This window comes from Tenrec ecaudatus, chromosome 2 (genome assembly GCF_050624435.1).
Source record: "Tenrec ecaudatus isolate mTenEca1 chromosome 2, mTenEca1.hap1, whole genome shotgun sequence".
Lineage (NCBI taxonomy): Eukaryota > Metazoa > Chordata > Mammalia > Afrosoricida > Tenrecidae > Tenrec > Tenrec ecaudatus.
Genome location: NC_134531.1, coordinates 9,770,473 through 9,788,374, shown reverse-complemented (window position 1 = coordinate 9,788,374; position 17,902 = coordinate 9,770,473). Strand labels below are relative to the sequence as shown.

General features: G+C 45.5%; 1 protein-coding gene across 2 annotated transcripts in view; it reads left to right on the top strand.

The window, feature by feature from the left end:
* The first annotated feature begins 346 nt into the window (after positions 1–346).
* The window catches only part of CTNND2 (catenin delta 2), a 473,556-nt gene continuing 456,000 nt past the window's right edge, over positions 347–17,902 (top strand). For both annotated transcript variants that reach the window (XM_075542985.1, XM_075542984.1), the window contains exons 1-2: positions 347–377; positions 755–871. The gene's annotated coding sequence lies outside the window, so the exon portion shown is untranslated. The remainder of the gene's footprint in view (positions 378–754; positions 872–17,902) is intronic.

Below are 17,902 nucleotides of genomic sequence, written 5' to 3'. Positions count from 1 at the left end.
AGTCTATGTGGCAGGAGCCGGGATTGTGTTCCAAAGTAACTAAGCGTGCAGTTATTTTTAGGAATAAGTATAGTAGGTTGGATGATGAACTTCAGTTTTGGAAATTACTTGCACATTGTCCCTTTGCAAATGTTAATGGGCCAAAAAAGGAATGTGCATCAAATGGATTAAAGCTAATAAGCTGTATCAACCTGGGGTTCTCCTTCTCGGTAAGAAATAAGAGGAAGTGCCAGGGGCTCATGGCTACCGAATGTGCCTTGGTACCCAAACAGCCATCCTCTTAGTCTCGGGTTGCTTCTTATCCACTCAGTGCCTTACACCTGTGTATTCTCTTTTTTACAGTTCCACGGAAGAGCAGCTTCACTGGCAATCGCAAGGTAAAGGAGATCTTCTTGATGGACGTTTCTACCTGTAGCTCTCTTGCTGTAATTCCCTTGTGAGAAAGAGATTCGTCTAACAACCCCATGAAAGTAGCATGTAAATGAAGTCCTGATAATAGTTCGTGAATTCATGGGAGTTAAATCCTCTCAATCCCTTACAGTTTGTTTATCTGCCCGGATACTTACGCGTAGCTGTCCTGGACTTTTAAGTTGGTTGCCCAAAGGTGGCAATGTGAAATCTAATGGGGACTCAGTGGCAATGACCTGGCTACCTTTGTGTAAGATGCTGCTGATCTTTGGGTGTCAATCTGAAAGCATTCGTGTAAACTTGGGGGTGGTAAGTTTGTTCACCACTTGGAAATATCTTATTTCAGACGGCCAGAAAGACATCGAAGATGAACTTACAACAGGGCTTGAGCTGGTGGACTCCTGCATTAGATCTCTTCAGGAATCGGGAATACTGGACCCACAAGATTATTCCACAAGTGAAAGTAAGTCAAGCGCAATGACCTCAAAGTTGCGAAAACATGTGTGGAGCAAGTCAATATTTGTCTAGCGTAAGGAGCTTCATAAGCAGTGCCTAGTTGGGCTGTCGAGTTATTTTTCTGCCCCTTTAATCCATATGACTTTACTCCTTCCACCCCTTCCGGTGTTACCAAGCCCCACCTCACAGAAACTCTCTTGGGTGATGAAGTATTTCTAATGTATTTGGTTTCCTTATCAGCCCATAGACTAATATATTGTCTGAAGTCAATATGTATTTGTTGAATCGCCACTGTAATGACTATACACCGAGCTCAACAGTTGGCTTATATGTTACACGACTCTTTTGCACGACTCTGGCAATTATAGAAGAAAAAGCAAAATAAGCATGTAATATAGAAAGTGCTAAATGTTTTCCATGCAATTATGCCTTCCATTTATGTACTTTGCCTTCCTGCATTGCTGGATTGTTCCAGAGGGATAACCAAGGGAGCCGTCATCTCCACTGAATTATAGATTTTTCAACCAGAGTGGGTGAAGCTTAGAAATGAAACGTCTGAGGAGTTGAAATGAGCCTCTTTTGAATAAATCATAAAATCCTCTTCACCAATTTTAATAAAGCCCCACAAAAGGCTAAAAATTAAATCATTAAAACCTGCATTACCTTGGTAATTTCTACATCAAAGATCAGTGAAGCATTCTATTCCTTAATTTAAAAAAAATAAAATTTCCTCAAATCCCCACAAAGGTCTGCTATAGAAAAGGGAGATATAAGAATAAGATAGCATGCTGATCTTGAAAACCAGTTAATTTACATATTAGCTCATTTTCTCAGTAATCTTCGTAATACCACTTCTCTAAGGATGGCATCGCCATAAAAGTCCCGATTTATTCAAACCCGTCTATGTATACTCTAATTTGCATTAGCCTTTTCCTCTACATTTTCTGTGTTAAACTCTATAGTTGTCAGCTTTTCTTAAGAGGCAATAAATAGGTTGTTTTTTTCCTAGTAGGCGTAATTGCAGTTGGAATGATTTTTAATGAATCGTTGACACACACATGCCCATTCGTAATGCGTGCGGAAAGTGGGGTTGGAAGAAGGGTGTCTTGTAAGGGAGTTGGTGGAGGGGTGTCTCCTCATTCATATCATAACTGAGAAATGAGAATTTTATTATGAGTTCCGAAGGGGACCTAACCCTCAGCAGATGTCCCGGGCAGACCCCTAAATTACAAAAGGGAAGGGAGAGGCCCATCTAAGAAAGAGAGAGCATGCAAGAGCGCAGCAAGGAAGAGAAGGGAAGTGACATCAAACTCAGAGGAATGGCTGACTACTTGGTAATTCCAAAGCTAAATGTCTAGGGGGAAAGCGACAACACAGCAAACATAGGTGCAGAACACACAGGACCCTCAATTCCTTGAGCAATAAAGGGAGATAGCAGTAAGATTTCAAAGTTTACACCTGTAAGATGGAGAAGTGATTTTTAAAACAGAATCTGTCTGCAGACCGCAGCGAATGAAACACGTTATCCATGTGATGGTGGTTGAAGAGAAAATCGCTCCCGTGTGTTTAGCAGCGGCGTCTGCCAGCCTGTACCAACATGCAGATAGCTCCATCTTTGCACACGCCCATTTCAGGGATCTGGTCCCTGGGAATAGAACAACAGTTATTAAAAATGAATGTATTTGTATTTACACATGTGCTTTCCAACACACAGATGTTCACTTCGAAGAATGCTTGTTGCGGGTCAGCGTGGTTCCTGTTAGGGAGTGGTGCTGATTGTGGATGAATCAGAGAATTAGAGAAGTAAATGGAAAGGATGGAATCCCTGGAGTGGACGCTCATTGTTTTGAGGATCCTTGGTGGCAAAGTGGTCTTCACATGGGACTGCTGACCACAAGGCCAATTGGAAACCACTCCATTGGAGGAAGATGGGGCTTTGTGCTCCTGAAGTGTTGCAATCTCAGAAACCTACAGGTGACGATCTACGCTGTCCTGTAGAGCCACTGCGAACCAGTGTCGAGCCAATGGCAGGCAGTGAGTGGTGTGGGCCACACCAGCTGGTTTCTACAAAGGGCAATCCTAATCTGGTCTGTAGAGCTGCGATCAGTTGGAATCAACTTGATGGGACACAATAACGCCCTAGCTATTTAGGACAGGTTTTTATAGCAGACCATTCGAAAAGTAAATGTCAATGACAGAAACAAGGCACATGAGGCCATGCGTGTGCTGAAACACAGAGAAACACTCCTAAACTTGTTCCTCAAGAGGTGGTGGAAGATGAAGGATAGCAGTGGTCCATGCAGTTGGAGGTGGTTGCGAGACAAGGAAGAAGAAGCCAAAGAAGAGGCTCACTAGCCTCAGTACTCCCAGACAAAACCCTGAGCAAGTGCATGAGTGCAAAACATTACACGTACAAGAAAGGAGAGCCCAGGATAAATCAGGAAGAACCAGCGCAGGGTTGGGCATGCGCAATAGATGCCGATTGACGCATGAGCAGTGGTCACTCTCCTATGAAAGGGGAAAGTGCATGTAGCTGTTCATTCGGGGGCATTGAAGGGATCTGCTTGAGCACATTGTTGCAGCCACTGTGTCAGTCCATCTTGTTGACGGCTCAAGCATGAGAATCACAGGGAGGATGACCCAGGACCAGGCAGTGTTTCCTTTTGTTGTGCATATGGCCTCTATGGGTCATCACTGACTCGGTGGCACCTAACAATAAGATCCCGACAAGGGAGCGTGGAATTTTCGATGAAATTGGACATAAAACAATGTAAATCAGATTACAAAATTATACAAAAATGTGAATATACACAGACATATTTACATTAAGATGTGTGTATGTGTATATAAATTTGTATGTATGTGCACACATATACATCCGTGTGTGTGTGTGTGTGTGTGTGGTCTCTGATACTGTCAATCTTTTTTTTAAACATTTTATTAGGGGCTCATACAACTCTTATCACAATCCATGCATATACATACATCAATTGTATAAAGCACATCCGTACATTCTTTGCCCTAATCACTCTCAAAGCATTTGCTCTCTACTTAAGCCCTCTGCATCAGGTTCTCTTTTTTTACCCTCCCTCCCTGCTCCCCACTCCCTCATGAGCCCTTGATAATCCAGATTGTTATTTTGTCATATCTTGCCCTATCCGGAGTCTCCCTTCCCCCCCTTCTCTACCGTCAATCTCCCAGGGAGGAGGTCACATGTGGATCCTTGTAATCAGTTCCCCCTTTCCAACCCACTCACTCTCCACTCTCCCAGCCTCGCCCCTCACACCCCTGGTCCTGAAGGAATCGTCCACCCTGGATTCCCTGTGCCTCCAGCTCCCATATGCACCAGTGTACAATCTCTGCCCTATCCAGTCCTGCAAGATAGAATTCGGATCATGGTAGTTGGGGGGAGGAAGCATCCAGGATCTAGGGGAAAGCTGTGTTCTTCATCGGTACTACATCGCACCCTGACTGACCCGTCTCCTCTCCTAAACCCCTCTGTGAGGGGATCTCCAGTGGTCAACACTTGGGCCTCGGGTCTCCACTCTGCACTTCCCCCTTCATTCACTATGGTATACACACACACACACACACACACACACACACACACATATATTCCTCTCTTTCTTTGCATGATGCCTTATACCTGGTCCCTTTGGCACTTCGTGATCACACCGGCTGGTGTGCTTCTTCTATGTGGGCTTTATAGCTTCTGAGCTAGATGGCCGCTTGTTTACCTTCAAGCCTTTAAGACCCCAGACACTATCTCTTTCGATAGCCGGGCACCATCAGCTTTCTTCGCCACATTTGCTTATGCACCCGTTTGTCTTCGGCGATCGTATCATGGAGGTGTGCAGCCAATGATATGATTTTTTTGTTCTTTGATGCCTGATAACTGATCCCTTTGGGACCACGCAATCACACAGGTTGGTGTGTTCTTCCATGTGGGCTTTGTTGCTTCTGAGCTAGATGGCCGCTTGTTTATCTTCAAGCCTTCAAGACCCCAGTCACTATCTCTTTTGATAGCCGGGCACCATCAGGATACTGTCAATCTTATAGAAACTGACTGCCAGGTTGTTCCCTAGAGGAACAACTGTGGGGTTTGAACCACCAACCTTTTGGTTAATAGCTGACCGCTGTAGCATCAGGATTTCAACACACACGCACACACACGTACACACTCTTTTTGTTTGTTTGGTTTACTGTAGCTTTTTGTAAGCTTCCTGATGCTTGGCCTGGTTTAAAGACGGGAAAAGGAAGCAATACAGCACAAACCACAGGCAATGAAGCTGCCACACCACGCACAAACATTTTCTTCCAAGGATTCTGAGCCGCGGTGGGACACAGAATATGGACAGTTTTAAAGAAGCAGTTGTTATTAACTTTGTCATTGAAGTAATTGAATTAAATTTTATATAAAATAAAATTAAAATATTGATTCAATAACTGTCATTTGGGGTATCAATTATTGCTTATTTTAAGTGGTTTGAGGATCAAAAAATACATAGCTCAATTGCTCTATAAATTTTTAATAGTTCGTTTCCAGGAGGGAAATAAATTCCAATGCTGAATTGGAGAGAATTTAATCAAGGAGCTATTTACCAGGGTGTGGCATCCAGGTGTTTGTTTAGCAGGGATTTCGTGCTGTGTTTTGAGTTAGGATGTAGAGACAAGCTTGCCCGCCAGACCACCAGGTCCCATGTGGCTTTAACTATTTACCATTTCGGGCACCCTGGTAGTATAGGGGGTTACATGTTGGGCTGCTAACCATAAGGTCAGCAGTTTGAAACCACTAGCCCCAGCATGGGAGAATGATGAGGCATGGATGTTGTTGTTCATTGCCTTGAGTCTGTTCTGACTTGTAGCAACGTGCGTACAACGGAACAGAACACCACCCAGTCCTGTGCCATCCTCACCATTGTCCTTAGGTGTGAGGCCATTGTTGCAGCCAGTCTGTCAGTCCATCTCATCAAAGGCCTGCTTTTTCTCCCTGCCCCTCCACTTTATCAAGTGCGCTGTCCTCCAGGGACGTGTCTCTCAGGAGCATTTTGGTTCTGCTTCTTCTAAGACAGTTGTGTTTGTCCTTTTGTCAGTCCGTAGTATTTTTCATAGTCTTTGCCACTACCGTAATTCCAAAGCACCACTTCATCTTTGCTCTTCCTTACTCAGTGTCACATGCATACACAGTGATGCATACAAAAGACCGTAACTCAGGACAGTCACACACGAGTCCTCCAAGTTACGCCCTTACTTTCTACTCCGGGAAAGATGTACAGTAGGAAACTCACAGGGACATTACTATTCTGTCCTGTAGGGTCTCTGTGAGTTGGAGTTGGTTCAATGACAGGGCGTGTGATTTACTGTCTGTTCTAGGGAATTAGCCCGCTGATTGAATAAACAGAAAAGTCCAGGAACTGCCAGAACCTACAGGGCTTACCCTATTCAGAGTAAGGGAGCCACTGCAGATCAATATAGAGAAGTTATGTATCTGCAGGAAGGACATGACCAGGGATTATTGCTCCATGGAGTAGAAGGTCAGGCTACAGATGGCCCAAACCAAACGCGTGTTCATTCTCTGTCCTTACCATGTGTCAGCTACCTCACAGCGACCTCCTGTGCTCTTGGATTCCTTAGCTGGTTGGCCAGTTGGAGACACAGGAAGCAAATCAAGGGATGGACTTGGATTTGGAGAGTCCTGGAGCCTCTCTTTGTTCTTCAGCCCTAACGATGGCGATGGTTCTGTTGCTCCTCCCAGAAACCTTCAGCATTCAGTAGAAAACTCCAGCCTCACGGCCATCAAATTGATCCTACCTCATGGTAACCCGATAAGACACAGGAGAATCGGCCCTTTCGGTTTCCTATTCTGTAGATTTTTCTGGAGGCACACTGCATCTCCCTTCTCCCCCAGGGAAGATGGTGGGCTTGAACTGCTGACCGAGTGTGTAGCCTATAACCCTTTATGCCACCAGGGTTCCAATGTGTGTATAACTCAAATGAAACATTGTCATTGAGTAGATGCTGACTCATAGTAACTCCCTGGGACAGGGTAGAATTGCCCCTGTGGTTTTCTAAGGGGATAATGCTTTATGGAGTAGAAAGCCCCACCTCTCTTCCTTGGAGTTTCTGGCCATTTCGAACTGCTGACCTTGCAATCAGCAGCCCACGGTTCCACTTTCCCAATCCAAACTCATTGCCGTTGAGTAAGGTTGGACTTATGGTGACCGATGAGTTACAAAATCTAGCTTGCTCCATTGGGATTTTCTTGGTGTTAATCTTCCTGAAAGAGGATCAACAGGGGTGATCTTACATGAGTCCTTGGGAGAGTTTGAACCTCCAACCTTAGGTTGACAGCCCATTGAAATCTGCTTATGCCGGACAGGGACATCACAAAACCACCTTGTAACCCCTAAAGTGGCAGCCAACCCTGAGCACATACGACTCAATCTGTTGCTTGGCAAAGTCTGTTCTTTTTGTTTCTGAGATTCGAAGAAAATGGAATTTGATCACAGTAAATCTGTCTTCTTGACCCTGTAGCAAAGAGTTACTGTGCCAGCCGCGGGTGTTTATGGGGCCACACAATTCGCAGTGTTCGCCAAGGCTTTGCTATTTCACAGAAAGCGCTCTCCTCACCAGTATGTAAAGCATGTGGGCAGCCCTTGCTGCCCCTGCCCTCATCATGACTGCCGGCTGTGTAATCTCCATCCTGACCAATCCGTGTGGCCATGTCACTGGGAGAATTGCTCAGGACATTGCTGTTGCTTTTCTTGGGGCCCTGGCATCATTTACTGCTCACAAAATGCCCAATTTCAGTCCAACAGCCATGGACCAGGTGCCGTATTTAATTTCCCTGTCTTTGGAGATGTAGACTCAAACATAATAGTTATAACTCTTCTCTTATGTTAGCCAATAATTAACATATATAGTTTGCCAAAACGGGGAAGGTGCTCAATAAGGTGAATTGGCATGGTGACTGCAACACTATGCTTAAGCATAGGAACAATGGTGAGGATGGAGCATGATGGAGCAGGGTTTCATTCTGTTGTGCATAGGGTCGCTATGGATTGGAATCGACTTAGTGGCACTTAACAACAACAACAACAATAATATCTATTGTAAGTCAAATTCAGACATAGAATGGATACCTGGGAGAAAACATGATGTATATGTGTCACTAGAAATTACTAATTTGTCTCAGGGTTATCGTCATTATTATATGTCTACACATTTTAAAATTAGATGCCTATCCCCAAAGCAAAATTGTTTACAATATAGTAGAAACTTGAGGCATTCACTAAGAAGAAAATTTTAGGACCTACTATGTTCTTCAGGTTAAGGCAAAGAAAAGCAGGTTATCGCTTATCTTCTGAGTTTTCTTATCAGAATATATTCAGAAGGTCAGTAATCCGTCATGTAGATCACCCCTATGAGTCTATGGAATCTAACTGAATAACAATATGTAGTTGGATAGAGATGAATATGTTTATTTCCTTTTGGTGTATTGTCTACCAGTTTCCATTAATTAGTCCCAGTAGATGTCTTTACAGCTGGAGAGACATTATTTGATAGGTCAGTTTACAAAATGGGATAAAATGTAATTCTCTATTTTCTTAGATAATGACACCATAGTAATAAGTGCATGAAGCATCCTTGCGAAGTGAACATTTTCATAAATCCTGAAAAGTATGAAAATCAAGAAAGATGTGCCTGTGGGCTGTATCCAGTCCCTGCACTGTCTCCATGTGTGTGCTGAGCAAATGATCCCAGCAGGTGGACTACAGGGAGAAGAACGAGTCGTCAGGACTGGGGAAGGTTCAGCAGCCACCTGTCATAGGCAAGGTGACACACCTTTGCTTTGTGAACGGAAAGAAGATTTGGCATGCTTCCTGATGAAGACCAAAGACCACAGGCTTCAGGGTTGATGGTACCTCCTTGCAAAGAAAGCCCAAGCCCTCACAAGTAGACCAGTAGACCTCATCATGGTAAATGGAGAAAAGATGGATGTGGTTACAGCTTTGATTTTACTCGGTCCATAATCAACACCCATGGAATCGGCAGTCAAGATACCAAATGGCATAGTTCATTGGAGAAATATCTGCTGCAAGTGACTTCATTAAAATGCTCAAACGTAAATATATCACTTTGCGGACTAAGATGTGCTTGGCTCTGGCTGTAGTATTTTAAATTGCCTGATGCTCTTGCAGAAGCTAGTCAATGAATAAGAAATATCAGAGGAAAATTGATACCTTGAAGTATTCGAAGTTGACAAAGAATATTAAAGATGCCGTCATTTACCAGAAATGGCCCTGCTGGCATAGAAAGATCAACAGTTCGAAACCATCAGCTGCTCTGTAAGAGAAAGATGAGACTTTCTACTGCCATAAAGAGTTACAGTCTCAGAAACCTACAGGGGAAGTTCTACTTTGGCATGAGTCGGAATCAACTCAGTGTCAGTGATTTAGGGTGGGTGGGAGGGTGAGGGTGGTTGGAGTCTACCTGAAGAATAAACAAACCTATCTTAGAAAAAATATAGTCAGAATGTTCCCAAAAAAGGAAGATGGTGACATTTGGGTCCCAAGTGCTTAGAACATATTATCAGGTGGGACCAATCTCTGGATAAGACATGGTACTTGATAAAGCAGAGGAGGATTCACATAAGAGAGGAAGATTCTCGGGGAGACGGACTGACACAGTGGCTGCAACCGAGGGCTCAAGCACAGTAAGGACCGTGAGGAGGACGGGACCAGGCAGTGTTTGGCTCTGTTGTGTAGAAGTTGCTGTGACTTGGAACCAACTCAGTGCCACATAACAACAGCAACAGTGGCACCGACTAGAGTCCTACTCCCCAACAGGAGTAGTCTACGTGGAACAGGTGAGGTTTTTAATTTAAAAGTCTGATCATCTAAATAATTGCATATTAATCAAATCGCTGGAAATAAGAGAGCCATATTCAGGGGTGGAAGGGTTTTGTTGTTTTTTTGTTTTGTTTTCCATGAAGATGGGAACAAGGTTCTGAAAGAGATCAGATGGAGGACGAGGTAGGTAGAGGCAGAAGGTGGGCCAGCTTCTTGGGGGTTCAGAAAACCCGGACTCAAGTGTTATCACGTCTACCAGTGGCTAGGGAGATGCCATGGTTTTTCCTGGAAATGCCTTCATTTGCGTAATTGAGCCCATGCATGCGTCGTTCATTCCGTGTAGAATCGTTGTATCACATGTGGTTTGGTCTAGAAATCTGAAGTAGACAAGCCATCTCTTTTCCCGAAAAGCATCGTCACATCCAGGTGTGGAGCTGTCCAGTGTTCCGCATGTCCATTCGGTGCCCTTTCGAAATGCGTCTCCCTCCCCTCCCCTTGGGGTAAAGAACCCCGTGGGAAAGCAGCCAGGGCAGAGAGAGGTGGTGTGAGTGAAACCCTACAGAAACAGCCCTTTGGCACGCTGCAAGTAATGATACCTATCCTCCAGGAAGCTGTAATTACTTGCCCTCTCAGATCAGATCTCAACCTGGTTTTCAGCTCAACATTTCAGCTTCCTCTTCTGGGATTTAGCAGGATCAAGTAGGTGTTTAAGAAGCTAGTCATACCTTGTCCAGAGAGGTGTACTTTCTCAGCAGCAAACCTAAGAATCGATGGAGTAGGCAAGGCACAAAAGGCACCTTATCCAGTCCTAACGAGAAGCATCCCTGATGGTGTAATGGATGCATACTGGGCTGCTGACCACCAGATGAGCAGTTCAAAACCACCTGCCGCTGTCTACACCTATAAGATGAAGCTTTCTGCTCCTGTAAAAAGGTACATTCTCAGAAGCCCACAGGGGCAGTTCTACGCTTGTCCTACAGGGCTCAATGAGATGAAATTGGCTCAATGATGGTGAGTAAACAACAGTAAAGAATACACTTCTATATTATTTTTATTAAAAGCCCACCTGTGTCTTCTGGATTCCCGTGATACCTCACAAAGTGAACACATCTTTACAAATACTTGAATCTTGCGTGTGTACGTGTAGAACTTTCGGTTGCACCCTCATCGTTTTCACCTTAAAGCAACAATGACAACAACAACTTTCTTGTGATCTGGATCCGTTGTCACTTGGGCTTCATTCTAATCCCTTTTGTATGTAATTTGCACCCTTCATTTCCCAGGTTCTTACTGACTGTTTTCTGTAAAGGATATAACTTTCTCTTTGATACGACTGTAAGTGGAAATTTCCACTGAAAGCATAATTGGATGTTAAAGTTATCAAGCCCCCGAGGGCCCAGCTTACAAATATTGAGGATCATGTGAAGCCCAGTTCAGAGCAGACCTAGGTTTAAAGACATGGAGTTGCAGAGAGGCCGCTGTCATTGTGGTCTGTCCACAAATATTTCGGGGAACATCCCAGTGAAACGCCTTTAAAGGAACGCTGCAAGTTCCTCATGTAGAGAACGAAAAAACAAGCCTGGGCAGTGTAGTGTTTATGAATTGTTGGACTGTTAACAGCAAGGTTGGTCGTTCAAACTTCCAAGCTGCTCTGCGGGAGAAAGCTAAGGCTTTCTACTCCAGTAAAGAGTTACGGTTTCAGCATCTCGCAGGGGCAGTTCTGTCCTGTCATGTATGGTTGTTATGAGTTGGAAATTCACTGGGGGGAGTTCTACCCTGCCCTGTAGGGTTCGCTATGAGGAGGCATCTACTGGATGGCAATCGGTTTGGTTTTGGATTTTTTTTTCATTCTTCTTTTTTTTTAAATCATTTTATTGGGGGCTCGTACAATTCTTATCACAATCCATGCATCCATCCATTGTGTCAAGCACATATGTACATTTGCCTTCTACTTGAGCCCTTAATACCTGCTGCTTGTTTTCCCTCTCCCCACTCCCCCCACCTCATGAACCCTTCATAAATTATTATTAGTTTGTCATATGTTACACTGTCTGACGTCTCCCCCCGCCTTCTTCTCTGCTGTCCCTCCCCGAGGGAGGAGGCTATACGTAAATTTTTATAATCAGTTCCCCCTTTCTACCCTACATTCTCTCCACCCTCCAGGCATCGCCACTCTCTTCACTGGCCCTGGAGGAGTCATCTGTCCTGGATTCCCTGTGTTTCCAGTTGCTATCTGTACCAATGTACATCCTCTGGTCTAGCCAGATTTGTAAGGTAGAATTGGGATCATGATATTGGAGGTGGGGTGGAAGGAAGTATTTAAGAACTAGAGGAAAGTTATATGTTTCATCGTTGCTACCCTGCACCCTGCCTGGTTCATCTCCTCCCCACAGCCCTTCACTAAGGGGTGTCCGGTTGGCTACCATTGGGCTTTGAGTCTCCACTCTGCACTCACCCACCTTTTCAATGATATGATATGGTTTTGGATTTTTGACCCCTGTAACAAGTTAGAGTCTTGGAAACCTACAGAGGCAGTTCTATCCTGTCCTATAGGGTCACCTCAAGTCAGAATCTACTGATGGCAGTGAGTCTGAGTCCTTTGTCAAGGCTGCACAGTGGGTTCACACCTAAGAGCCGTTGTGAGGATGGTGCGGGACCAGGTGGTGTTTGGTTCGGTTGTACACAGGGTCGCTATACGTTGGAACTCACTTGACTGCACCTACCACCGACACCACCCGATAGCAGCACCCCTGGAGCCTCCCCTGGAACCCAGGGGGTTCTTGAGGTGTCAGAGTAAAGCTGGTCCCCTCGCATTCTTGGTGTTTGCTCCCTTGCAAGTAATCACTGGGACCTTTGCTTCCCAGTGAGCCTGTGGGTAGATGCAAACCTCCAGTCCCTCTATGTGCAGCTTCGCACGTGAAAAACCTGCACCCCAAAAAAACAGTGCGCTGATAGACAGAACCCTACCTGCAGTGGCCCCATGTGTTTCCGGGTGTAAGTCATCTTCAAGGTCACCAGGCCTTTCTTTCAAGGGATCCCAGACACCTACTGGATCAGTAGGTAAGATTGTAATAAATGGAGAAAAGATCAAAGTTGTCCAGGATTTCATCTTGCTTGGATCCACAATTGATGCTCATGGAAGCAGAAGTAAAGAGATGAGAGGACACATTGCATTGGGTACATCTCTTTAGCATTACTGAAAAGCAAGGATGTCATATTTTTAAATCATTTTATTAGGGATTTATACAACATTTATCATAATCCATGCATACATCAATTGTGTAAAGCGCATTTGTACATTCATTGCCCTCATCATTTTCAAAACATATGCTCTCCATTTAAGCCCCTGGCATCAGCTCCTCATTTCCCCCCCTCTCCCCACTATCTGCTCCCTCATGAACCCTTGATAATTTATAAATTTTTATTTTGTCATATCTTGCCCTGTCCGACATCTCCTTTCACCCACTTAGGATGTTATTTTAAAGACTAAGGTCCACCTGACCCAAGTCAAGGCATTTTCAATCGCTCATATGCATACAAAAGATGGACATTGAATAAGGAAAACTGAAGAACAATCAACACATTTGAACTATGGTACTGGTGCAGAATATTGAAGTTACCACCTACTACTGCCAAAAGAATCAACAAATCTGTCTTGGAAGAAGTGCCAGAAAGTTCCTTAGAAATATTCTGATAGAAGATGCCAGAAGATTCTCTAGAAACAAGGATGGCCAGACTTCGTCTCACATACTTTCGGCACGTTGTGAGGAGACACCCTACCCTGGAAAAGGACATCATGCTTTGTAAAGCAGAAAACCCAAACCAAAATCGCTACATGGACTCAGTACTGACTCCTAGTGACCGCCCTGTGTGTTGCTGAGACTAACTGTTTATAGACATGGAAAGCCCAGTCTTTATTTTACAGAGCAGCTGGTGGTTTTGAACCGCCAACCTTTGGGCCAACATCCCACTGCATAACCACTACACCACCAGGGCTGATTGTAAAATAGAGAGGTAGCGAAAAAGAAGACCCTTGAGAAGATGGATTGGCATAGTGACAGCCTCGCAGGGCTCCAGCATTAGCACCTTTGGGAGGTTGGTGCAGGAGCAGATGGTGTTTCCTTCCATTGTTTGGCCATGGGGCCGTTGGTGTTGATAGTGTGGGTGTGCTGCCGAGTGTATTCTACCCCACAACAAACCCTACAGGGAGAGCAGAGGTGCTCTCTAAGGTTTTTGAGGTTGTAATCTTTACCGAAGGATCCCTGGAGGCAAAGTGGATTGTGTTGAGCTGCTAACCGCAAGGGGAGTGGTTTGAAACCACCTGCAAAGCTACAGGAGAAAGATGAAGCTTTCTACTCTTGTGAAGAGTGACAGTCCTGGAAACCCACAGGGGCAGTTCCGCCCTGTCTGTTCGGGTCGCTCTGTGTTGGCATTAACTCAATGGCGGTGAGTCATCTTTACAGAAGTCGGTCGACAGGTCTTATTTCCAGCACTGAGCCATTGTTGGTCGTTGGTTGCCAGGTTAGTGCTTCGCCAGTGCCCCTGCAAGGCTCTTCATCACGCTACTCAGAGAAGAAAGCCTTCCGAATCCCCTCTTCTAGAAAAGGGTTCATCTCTCCCTGGCTCCCAGGGGTGAGTTCTTCTGAGCAGTTTAAGGCTCCAGGCAGAGGATGCTCTTGATTCAGGAGGTCCAGCCTGGTCTAAGTGGGTCCCACGACTACTCAAGCTGCTGTCCCAGAGGCACGTAGACCAGAGCCAGGCTTCTGCTTTCCAGCACCAAGGACGATAGGATCCATCACTACTCATGGGTGAAGTTTCCTCTGGATCAATCTATCTCACTGAAGACAGCATTGAATTGCCCGTCAGGGGATTTCCCTGCCCTGTCTCCTCCTTGCCTGTTGGCCAAGCGGAACAAATTGCTGCATATCCTTGCTCGGGCTGACAAACTCCACTTCAGGACTGCAGCAGAAACGCCCCAGAAATGCTTCTCTAGTGATTGCCATCAAGTCGAGTCCAACTCAGTGTCCCCGTCGGGCAGAGGAGAACTACACGCTAGGGCATGGGTCCTCAAGCTACGGCACAGGAGCCACATGTGGCCTGCCGAGGGCATTTATCTGGCCCGCTGGGTGTTTTTGTCCCATTTTGTTTTTTACTTCAAAATAAGATATGTGCAGTGTGCATAGGAATTTGTTCATAGTTTTGGGGTTTTTTTAACTATAGTCCAGCCCTCCAACAGGTCTGAGGGACAGTGAACTGGCCCCCTATTTTAAAAGTTTGAGGACCCCTGGCCTAGGGTTCCTGAAGCGGATGAGAGCAGACAGCCTCATCTTTCAGCCAAAGAGTGGCTGGTGAATTTGAACAACTGGTCTCAAGATTAGCAGCCCAAAATGCAAACCACTGCATGACCAGATATATTTAAGCAAGAGTTGTAGAAGGTCAAAAGTTCTAGGGGGCAAATATAAGTATGTAATTTAAAGCCCCAATGTATAAATCTGTCTGAAACCTTGATTAAATTTGAATCATCTACCTCAATGCATAGCAAAAAAAATTTTTAACAAACAAACCAAAAAACCCTAAACTAAACAACTAAACTAAAGTCACTGCTCTCAGTTTGATTCAGACTCATTGCCACTCTCCAAAACAGTGTAGAACTGCCCCGTGGGTTTTCAAGGCTCCAAACTCCTGTTGAGATTAGAAAACCTCATCTTTGCCCTGCAGAGGGGCTGGCAGTTTTGAACTGCTGACTTTGTGGTTAGCAGTCCAACTGGTCACGTAAGCCACCTCAATATACAGTGGTATCAAGATAGCTAAGCCAGAGTTGCGGCCGTTGTTAGGAGCCATCTAGCTGGTGCTGGCCCAGGCGACCCTTATGCACAACTGCATGGTCCTACGCCACCTGCACTGTAGTTCCAGAGTTAGCCGTGTGTAAACTTTACTTCCGTTATGAGCTAATTCAGAAGGGTCCTAGCATTTCCATCTTTCCCCATAACTGCATTTGCCCTTACTCTCTAAAACTGCAACGATTCCATAGCTCTGACTTGAAGTCCCATCCGCAGAAGCAAAGTTATTGTCAGGTGTGCTCCCTGCGTTGACTCTTGCCCTGACTGTTTTGCCCTTGCTTGGTGCGATGTCAGTGTCGTAACATCATCACGCTCACGGCTGCAATTGCCTTTGTCAGAGTGCATCGAGGTCTCTGTGCTGGGGAAGGACGCCCGCAGTAATGAGATTGAGATTCTCGGTTTGTTTTGGCCGAGGATTGATCAAACACACAATGGGCCCTTTAAACGATGAACAGACTTGATTATTCCATGATGCACATTTTGGGAGCAGATAAATCATATCTGTAATTGACAGTATTTTGAAGGGAACAGCTTCTGCCTTGAGCGCGATGATGGGTTCTGGAGGTCATCGCATGAGTCTATTCAAAATATTGTACAATCATTGCCAACTACATAAGAAAGTTCATCTGAGCAAGTACACAGAGCGTCCCCCAAAGGCAGTGAATTAGGACTTGCAACTGTTTAGCTAGATAAGCTCTATTAACTTTGTTTTTCTCTTTTTCCCCTATTAACTATTGACATGAGAGAGAAGATTGTATTTTGTTTTGTCGTGTGGGTGGATGTTTTCTTCCTGGTCTAAGTCCTTTTGCAACTGCTGCAACCTTTGTTGCCCTTGAGACCCACTGTCACTGGGATGTGGTTGGCACAAGCCATTATGTCTGGGTCTAAGGGAGGGGTTTCTGGAGAAACAAAACCAGTGGGATATGTACGTAGAGCAGGAGAGGGAGAGAGGTGGATGGATAGAGGGATAACAGAGAGAGAGAGAGCTAGTCAGAGAGAGAGCAAACAGGCAGCGATTTTTGCTTTTAATTTTTTTAATTAAAATTAAAAAAAAATTTTTTTTTTTGCTTTTTAACAATGCATTTTTTAATGGCATTTGGAGGACTAGGGTGTTCCTGACCCAAGCCATGCTTTTGGAGAGCAGAAAACAAACCAGGAAGACGGTCAACGAATTAATGCTTTAGACTTTTGGTATTGGTGAAGACTATTGAATATGACATATACTGACAGGAAAGTAAACCAATCGCTCTTGAAGAAGGCCAGGCAGAACGTGCTGGGGATGGGAGGGTGACAAGACGCTGTCTCCCTTACTTTGGACATGTTAGGGGAAAGCACCAGTTCCTGGAGGCGGATGTCAAGGTCAGCAAAACAGTGGAAGCCCCTTGGGGAGATGGATTGGCACAGTGGCTGCAACAGTGACTGTGAGGGGACAACTGGTGAGGCGAGGTGGCTTCTCAGTCTATTGTGCAGCAGGTTCCTGTGGAGAGGGAGAGGGAGGGCAAGAGTGGCAAGGGGCAGGGAAGCTGGGAGGGAGGGAAGAAGAAAGGGAGGCAGGGAGGGTGAGTGAGAGGCTTGATTGAGAGAGTGAATTAGGCTGGCGCGTCTACCGAAGCAAAGCCAGTGACAATCATATATGTATAAGAAAGGATTCGTGACATGAGTCATTCTCTATGAAGAAGCATCCCAGCCCATGGGTCTGAGGCCAGCCGGAGCCCTCTCCAACCTCATGCAGGTGGGTGACACAGAAATGTGCAGTGAGATGCAGGGCGATCCTAGACTGGCGAGTGCAGGGTCCTGTGGATCTCAGGTCAGTGCTCACAGTCCCCAGGGTCAGGGTCAGATGGCCCTCCTAGTCTCAGTGAGGAGGAAAGCAAAGGAGCAAGAGAAGGAGAGGCAGGGTCCCCAGCGTCTCTCTTATAAAAAGACCACGCCTCCTAGAAGGCATCAGCAGGGTATAACCTGATTGGCAGGTTGGCCTCCAGCCCTCCACACATGCAAGTTGGCATAAAATCGAACTGCCACAGAGACGGAGGGAGAGAGTTCCTTCCAGGAAATGGCTCACCCAATAGTGAGGATTGGCAAGTCCCAAATCCATAGACCAGGCAGTGGGAGACCTCTGGCAGCGCACTGGACTGTAGGGGATCACGAATCCACAACCCAAAGATCAGCTGGAGACTTCTGCAGGTTCATGTCCTCTGATCTGCAGGTCAGGTGACAAGTCTACAGGGTCAGCAGAGAGTGGTCTTTGCCAAAGCAACCCTGCATACACGGGAGAGAGACCACGCCTCTTGGGAACCCCCTGCCCCCTGCCACTGATTGGTTCCTCATATCAGCTCACATTGTGGA